Raw genomic sequence first — 8,205 nt, forward strand, 5'->3', positions numbered from 1 at the left:
TGATGTAGAAGTACATGCCTCTACAATCAGAAAGAGACTGTACAAGTTTAACTTGCATGGGAGGTGTGCAAGGAGGAAACCTTTGCTTTCCAAGAGAAACATCGAGGCCAGACTGACATTTGCCAGAGATAAAGTTGACAAAGACCAGGACTTCTGGAATAATGTTCTTTGGACAGATGAGTCCAAAATTGAATTATTTGGACACAACAGCAGAGGACATGTTTGGCGTAAACCAAACACAGCATTCCAAGAAAAGAACCTCATACCAACTGTGAAGCATGGAGGTGGAAGTGTCATGGTTTGGGGCTGCTTTGCTGCAGCAGGACCTGGTCAGCTCACCATCATAGAATCCACGATGAATTCTACTGTGTATCAGAAGGTGCTTGAAGAACATGTGAGACCATCAGTTAGAAAATTAAAGCTGAAGCGGAACTGGACCATGCAACATGACAATGACCCAAAACATACTAGTAAATCAACCAAAGATTGGCTGAAAAAGAAGAAATGGAGAGTCCTGGAATGGCCAAGTCAAAGTCCAGATTTGAATCCCATTGAGATGCTGTGGGGTGACTTGAAAAGGGCTGTACGTGCAAGAAACCCCTCAAACATCTCACAGCTGAAAAAGTTCTGCATTGAGGAGTGGGGTAAAATTTCCTCAGACCGATGTCGAAGACTGGTAGATGGCTACAAGAACCGTCTCACTGCAGTTATTTCAGCCAAAGGAGGTAACACTCGCTATTAGGGGCAAGGGTGTCCTATCTTTTTCCTCAGTTAGAATAGGCATTTTTGTAGAATGACATTTACAGAAGATCTTGAAAAGACTTTTCTTCAGTTTTCTTTGTTTAGTCGGATTACTTTAATCTCTCTGTATTGTTGAAACGGAGATGAAATAACTTTTTATTAAAAATGTTACAAAAAACCACATGCTTTCAAAGGGTGTCCTAATTTTTTCACATGACTGTAACACGAAAACTAATATTGCCTATGCCGCTCATCACTACTCCTGGATACGGGAGCATCATTTTCAAACACTCCCATCATTTCAGGTATAAATGAGGGTATTTTTGGACATGTCAATGGACCCACTACATCTTGGTTGCCATTATCCACACTTCATCAGCTGTTTGTTTTGTCCCCTGATAAACCGATGACTATCTTCAATGGGGAAACGCGTCGGGACTCATTTTGATCATTTTTTAGGGCTATTCCAGGGCTTTCTCAGAGTTTAGCCACCGAGAAGTGGGGGTCGCCTCTTTCGGGGTAGGTGCTCCGCTTTTAGGCAGAAATAGCCTAAAAGGGACACCCAGGGACAGTTCATCTCCCGATAATATCCTTATACCGTGATCTACATTGGTGTGCGTATTCCCAAAAAACTACAAGAACCGTGAGTAAAATCCACCCACGTGGACCACACTGTTATTATTCTATATTATCTAAATATAATTGCCCTGGAGCTGCCTCAGTATAATTTTTTTTATTCAGCTACACTTTAACTGTGGGCACTTTTAAATCCTTATATCTGTTATCTAATGTGGTGTTATCTTTTTCGAATATTAGTTTTATTGTGTATTATTAATGGTTATGTTTTAGAGGGTATTTTTCTTTGTAAGCCAAATACGGATCATAGATCGATTCAGTTTATAATTCTGCATAAGCTCTATTTAACCTATTTATAACTGGTGACCCGAGGTTCAGTGCTGGATCCTCTGTTATTTAATTTATCTATTAATGATATCGAGGACGGGATTAATAGCACCATTTCTATTTTTGCAGATGACATTAAACAATGTAGTACTGTACAGTCTATGGAAGATTTCCATTAACTATAAGCTGACTTGGATACGCTTAGTGATTGGGCATCAACTTGGCAAATGAGGTTCAATGTGGATAAATGTAAAGTTCTGCATCTTGGTGGCAATAATCTCTGTGCTTCATATGTCCTAGGTGATGTAACACTGGGAGAGTCACTTATAGAGAAGGATCTGGGTGTCCTTGTAGATGGTAGATTAAATAACAGCATACAATGTCAATCAGCTGCTTTTAAAGCCACCAGGATATTGTCATGCATTAAACGAGGCATGGACTAGCGGGGCAGGGATGTAATATCACCACTTTACAAAGCGTTGGTGCGGCCTCATCTGGAATATGCAATTCAGTTCTGGGCACCTGTTCATAGAAAGGATGCCCTGGAGCTGGAGAGAGTACAGAGGAGAGCGACTAAACTGATAAGGGGCCTGGAGGGTCTTAGTTATGAAGAAAGGTTAAAAGAATTACATTTATTTAGTCTTGAGAAGAGACGTCTAAGAGGGGACAGGATTAACCTGTACAAGTATATAAATGGGCCGTACAAAAAACTGTTCCATGTAAAATGCCCTCAAAAGACAAGGGGGCGCTGCCTCCGACTGGAGAAGAAAAAGTTCAGTCTCCAGAAGCGTCAAAGCTTCTTTACTGTAAGAACTGTTAATCTGTGGAATTGACTTCCTCCGGACATGGTCACAGCAGGAACAGTGGACGGGTCTATAAAATGATTAGAATTCATAAACGTAAATAACATTAATGCTTATGAAAATGTGTAGAAATCTGAGTTTCACTTCCTTCTGGGATTCGCATCCCCACCTATCCCATGGTTGAACTTGATGGACTTTTGTCTTTTTTTCAACCATATTACCGTATTTTTTGCCCTATAAGACGCACCGGCCCATAAGACACACCTAGGTTTTTAAGGAGGAAAATAAGATCTGTGGATGGCACCATTTAGGGAGGGGGATCTGTGGATGGCACCATTTAGGGAGGGGGATCTGTGGATGGCACCGTTTAGGGGAGGGGGGGGGATCTGTGGATGGCAATGTTTAGGGGAGGGGACTCAGCTCCCTGCTGTTGTGTGCACAGGGCAGCAGGGAGAGTGTAAAGTCCTATTCACCCTAATAGAGCTCTATTAGGGTGAATATGACAAGGGTTCTAGCCCTTAAGGAGGCTAATAGTTATTAAATAAAAAGTAAAAAAAAAAAAAAGTTTAAACACGCCCCCCAAATATAGAAAACAATATATCGCGATATATATCGCATATCGCACATGCTTAAAATTATATTGCAATATAGATTTTAGGCCATATCGCCCACCCCTAGTGGGGGGGATCTGTGGATGGCATTATGATGGTGGGGGGATCTGTGGATGGCATTATGATGGTGGGGGGGGATCTGTGGATGGCATTATGATGGTGGGGGGTATCTGTGGATGGCACTGTTATGGGGTGGTGGATCTGTGGATGACACTGCTATATGTGTCATCCACAGATCCACCCATAACAGTCCCATCCACAGATCCGCCCCATCATAATGCCATCCACAGACCCCCATTCAAAGAATCCTAGGGAGGGACTGTAGTAGGCGGGGAGAGCGGAGGGGCCATGCAGGTGCTGTACTCTGGCCCCGCAGCTCAGTATGTACTGTATTATACGTAGTGTTAATCATCAGATCTAAACTGAATAATGATGCGCTTCCCCTGCTCCCCATGTGTACCGTACTTACCGTTACATGTCACGCTCCTGTAGTAAGCTCTAGCAGACAGGCCGGGCGGCCGTAACTCACTGAGGTCACGTGCCTGCTCCGCCTACTTCATTCATAAAGTAGGCAGAGCAGGCACGTGACCTCAGTGAGTTACGGCCGCCCGGCCTGCCTGCTAGTGCTTACTACAGGAGCGTGACATGTACCGGTAAGTACGGTACACATGGGGAGCGCATCATTATTCAGTTTAGATCTGATGATTAACACTACGTATAATACAGTACATACTGAGCTGCGGGGCCAGAGTACAGTGCCTGCATGGCCCCGCCGCTCTCCCCGCCTACTATAGTCCCTCCTCACTAATACATCGCAGTCTACGATGCTGCAGCATCGCAGACTGCGATGTAAATTGCCAGCATTCGCCCCATAAGACGCAGGGGCACTTTCCCCCCATCTTTGGGGGAAAAAAGTGCGTCTTCTGGGGCGAAAAATATGGTACTATGTAACCCCTAAAAAGTTAAAGGTAATATAATTAAACGGACATAGACAACTGTCCCACAGTCAGCTCCATAATGACAGTCCTACTGTGTTCTTGTCACGGATGTAGTAGGGGAGAACACAAAAAGACAACAAGAAGAAGGAGAAAGACACTAGGCCTCACCGCTAGGGAAGGAAAAGGGTCACCACCTATAAAACCCTGCTCCTGGCCCTAACTCCTATCCATATGGGCACCTCTCGATGGTAGAGATGCCCATACACAGTAACCTAGAAAACCCTGGTGACCCTCGGATGCCCTAAAGGTAATGACAGGGCAGAGACAACCCGTTCCTTCCCTGGTGCAGGGACCAGCGTCTCGCTGAGGCCTAGTAACACAACAAGCGGAACACTTAACTTCTGAGGATGATGGATGAACAGGTCCTTAACAAGAACCACACTCCAGCTCTTCCAAAACCAAATGAAGCTATCCAGAGCAAGGAGTGATGGGTAAAGTCAGACTAAATAGGGATGGGTAAAGGTCACATGATCCACACCTAAACAGGAGGTGTGGACATACCAGCAACACACAGACAAAGTGAAACCAAAAGAGGCCGTCAGATCACTAAAGTGTAGATAATCTTTCAGACCTTCTACGACCTGTCACAGGTGTGACAGTTCTGCCCTCTTTGCTTATACGAAAAATGTTTTGATAAAACTAAGAAAAACAGGTTCTACATAAATGTATTTAGCATCACCAACATGTTTCTTGCTGCAGTGCACACACTGAACCATTGCGCCTTTTCTTTCCAAAAGCTGGTGTAAGAGTGATAAGTGTATTCATTTTTAGCATCAGTCTATATTTTGATGCAGACATTGTGCACCTTTTCTCTTTCCAAATACCTGATGCAAAGATTCTACAGTTTATAGGTGCGCAGTATTTTGCTGCAGAGTGCAGGTGTTGTGCCTTTTTCTTTCCAAAAACCTGTTCTACAGTGTTAAAGTATTTTGCAGCGTCAGGCGATATTTTGCGGCACAATTGCACTTTTTTTTTGCAAAACTTGTACAGTTTATACGTGTGCAATAAAACCTATTTGAGAGTCTCAGTGTATATTTTTCTACAGAATGTGCCCTTTTCTTTCCGTATGTGATGCCTCCTCTATTTAGATACACTGCATCTGTCATCTGCACTTGTTCGGCAGGGAGTTTAGTGCAGGGAGTTTGAATGGAGGAGGAATCACATGGAGGTGATTTGACTGGTCACATGACTGGACCTCTGTGTGGACAGCAGAATTTCATCAAAGGCTATAATAGCAAATAGTCATATTATATACACATTGGTCAACAGTAACCAGAAAGTGACCAATCCCTTTAACAGTCAACCATGCATTTGCCTATAGTTATTGTAATACTAATGTAATGATAAAGCCAAACTGGCGGCCAGCAAACGTGGCGTACCCGAGACACGTTGCACAAGTCGTCACACTCTGAACACCCTTGAGGGCTGGGATACTCTTCACCCGCCTCCAGCAGGTAGAGGGACTTTGGCAGAGCCCTTCCCAGGTGTCAGTAGCAGGGTGGCTGGGCACACTGGCTGCAGTTGGGCAAAACCCTAAAGTAAATACCGTGAATCTATGCAATGGACAATAGGGAAACACGAGAATGGTCAGTAAACGTAAGCCAGGGCACAAGATCCAGAAGACAACCAAAACCAAAGCCAGAGTCAATAACCAGAGAAACCACTCACCAGATAGCTTCAGATCCAGAACCAGAGTCAACCACCAGAGAAACCACTCGCCAGATAGCTTCAGATCCAGAACCAGGGAAGCAACTGAATAATCAGCAGTGAGTGAGGGGAAAGACCAGGTGTAAATATCCCTCCACAGATCACCTGACACCGCTGAGGTCACACCCAATCTCCACCCTCAGACAAGGGTAGCACAGGTGAGCGCTGACAGTGTGCAGACGAAGGAACCTCCCACCACATGTCCAAGTCAGGAGACATGACTACAGAGGTTCCCTGGCAACAGCTGATGCTAGGGTTTCCAGCGTCCCAGGACTCCTGACCTGCGTCAGCGCTGGGAATGATGGCGTCCAGTCTCCCAGCAACACCAATATCTGGAACGGATCCCACAGACTGACGCGCACGCATAAAGTGTGAACATTTACTAGCTCTGCCCTCTGGGGGTGCAACAACCCGCCCCTCGTGGCAAATGGATAAAAATGGATAGAACATGAGAGAGAAAAGGTTGTGAATAACAACTAATGGGGAGATTTGCACGTCTTGTTTTGGAGCTACTCCTAGTTTCATCTTTACAAATACTTTTACATTACTTTTTGTGAATGGGAACTTATAATAAACTCTTTCTGAAGGCCATTTATGTTAAAGGGGCAGCACCAGGTATGCGCGACACAGAAAAAAGCTGCAGATTTGGGAATTTATTTGTTCAACAAATGATTTTAAATTCAATTTATTATAGTTTTTATCGTATTTCCATCACCTTTATCATTATATACAGTATGAATGAAGATCAAATATCGATATGTCCACATGTTACATAAAAGTCTCCTTCACTATGTCCCTCTGGAGTCTCCTGCAGTGTGGGTGGAGGTATGAATACAGTAAGAGAAGCAAAGTCCATGGGGACTTCATCTTCTCTTCTCCTCTTTTCTTCCATGGATCCCAGATTCAGGTAAATATAATCTGAGTGTTTGGCAAATCCAGGCTTATTTCACCCAAACATAAACCCTCGTATTGGTGGTTTAAAGGGGTTGTCTCACTTTTAGGAAATGGTATTTACCACGTAGACAAAAGTTTTTACAAGGCACTTACTAATGTGTTGTGATTGTCCACATTGCCTCCTTAGCTATCTTAATTCAATTTTTCATTGCATTACACACCAGACACATTCAGGGATGGCCACTACTGCAATCTGGCACAGTATAGGAAAAACCTTCGGCCTCTCTGGTGGCTGGTACGGTGCATAGGCACACATGCGCAGCAGCTTCCAGCCGCCTTGTATCTCTGCTGCAGCACAGCAGTGGCCGTAACCTCAGGAAATGAGAGAAAAGGAGGCAAGATGGACAATCAAAAAACATTAGTAAGAGCCTTGTATTCACTTTGCCTACATAATAAATGCAATAAACCAATTTAATGTCTAGTTATACATCTGCTTTTGCAGACATTACACACAGGAATTTATTTTATTTTCTGATGAGTTTTAAATTTTGATTTCATTATAAAACATTTTTCACATATACAGTTGCAATAAAAAGTATGTGAACCCTTTGGAATGATCTGGATTTCTGCACAAATTGGTCATAAAATGTGATCTGATCTTCATCTAAGTCACAACAATAGACAATCACAGTCTGCTTAACCTAATAACACACAAAGAGTTAAATGTCACCATGTTTTTATTGAACACACCATGTAAACATTCACAGTGCAGGTGGAAAAAGTATGTGAACCCTTGGATTTAATAAGTGGTTGAACCTCCTTTGGCAGCAATAACTTCAACTAAACGTCTCCTGTAGTTGCAGATCAGACGTGCACAACGGTCAGGAGTAATTCTTGGCCATTACTCTTTACAGAACTGTTTCAGTTCAGCAATATTCTTGGGATGTCTGGTGTGAATCGCTTTCTTGAGGTCCTGCCACAGCATCTCAATCGGGTTGAGGTCAGGACTCTGACTGGGCCACTCCAGAAGGCGCATTTTCTTCTGTTTAAGCCATTCTGTTGTTGATTTACTTCTATGCTTTGGGTCGTTGTCCTGTTGCAACACCCATCTTCTGTTGAGCTTCAGCTGGTGGACAGATGGCCTTAAGTTCTCCTGCAAAATGTCTTGATAAACTTGGGAATTTATTTTTCCTTCGATGATAGGAATCCGTCCAGGCCCTGATGCAGCAAAGCAGCCCCAAACCATGATGCCCCCCCCCCACCATACTTCACAGTTGGGATGAGGTTTTGATGTTGGTGTGCGGTGCCTCTATTTCTCCACACATAGTGTTGTGTGTTTCTTCCAAACAACTCAACTTTGGTTTCATCTGTCCACAGAATATTTTGCCAGTACTGCTGTGGAACATCCAGGTGCTCTTGTGCAAACTGTAAACGTGCAGCAATGTTTTTTTGGACAGCAGTGGCTTCCTCTGTGATATCCTCCCATGAAATCCATTCTTGTTTAGTGTTTTACGTAGCATAGATTTGCTAACAGGGATGTTAGCATAT

General features: G+C 43.6%; 1 protein-coding gene across 1 annotated transcript in view; it reads right to left on the reverse strand.

Annotated features, from left to right (window-relative positions):
• The window catches only part of LOC122935208 (zinc finger protein 397-like), a 1,371,324-nt gene that overhangs the window by 669,417 nt on the left and 693,702 nt on the right, over window positions 1–8,205 (reverse strand). The gene's annotated exons all lie outside the window — the stretch shown is intronic.

Source organism: Bufo gargarizans, chromosome 4 (genome assembly GCF_014858855.1).
Source record: "Bufo gargarizans isolate SCDJY-AF-19 chromosome 4, ASM1485885v1, whole genome shotgun sequence".
Taxonomy (NCBI): Eukaryota; Metazoa; Chordata; class Amphibia; order Anura; family Bufonidae; genus Bufo; species Bufo gargarizans.